Raw genomic sequence first — 983 nt, forward strand, 5'->3', positions numbered from 1 at the left:
TGAAAATAAAACTTCAAGAGGTTTTATTTAATCATCCTGATAACCATGAAAAATACCTGTAGAGATACAGTAAAGAAAATGAGAAAGGAACCACGGCATATTACCACAAAAGAAAAGAATCCATGAGACACAAGAAAAGCTGTAAGAGAGAAAACTAGAAAAAAATAGCTATAAATAAGAAACACAAGTAACAATATAACTGATACAATTTAGCTCTGTGCTTCCACCCAAATCTCATGTTGTAATCCCCAGGTGGCAAGGGAGGAACCTGATGAAAGGTGATTGAATCATGGGGCTTGATTTCCCTATGCTGTTGTCATGATAGTGAGTGACTACTTATCAGAGCTGATGATTGAAAAGTGTGGCACTTTCCATTTCTCCCTCTCTCCTGCTCCCCCATTGTGAAGACATGCTTGTTTTCCCTTTCCCTTCCGCCATAATTGTAAGTTTCCTGAGTCCTCCTAGTCATGCTTCCTGTTAAGCCTGTATGTCAGTCAATTAAACTCATTTTCTTTATAAATTATTCAGATTCATATTGTTTTTATAACAGTGTTATAAAAACACTAGTACAACAGCCATAGTAAGTCCACCTGTTATATGAAAAGACTAGTACAATAGCCATAGTAAGTCCATCTGTTACTAAAATTTAAAAAACATACATGATGTTCATCATCACTAGAACATCCATACAAGAAATATGCTAAAAGGAGACTTTTATGTTGAAAACTAAAACAATGCTAGACAGCTAATTATAAAACCATATAAAAATATAGAACTCTCTGTTAAAGGTAAATATACAAAAAATAGAGAATTTTCTATTATCATAATGATGGTGTATAAAGTACACATGAATCTGTTATAAAATTGTAAAAGGAAAAACATTAAAAATTTGCATATGTTTGTTAATAAATACACAATATAAAAATCTGTTGTAAAATTAATAAGATAAAATTTTATTGTATTAACATAATAAGGTAAAGAAA

The sequence above is a fragment of the Mandrillus leucophaeus genome, unplaced genomic scaffold (genome assembly GCF_000951045.1).
Source record: "Mandrillus leucophaeus isolate KB7577 unplaced genomic scaffold, Mleu.le_1.0 Scaffold1865, whole genome shotgun sequence".
NCBI lineage: Eukaryota > Metazoa > Chordata > Mammalia > Primates > Cercopithecidae > Mandrillus > Mandrillus leucophaeus.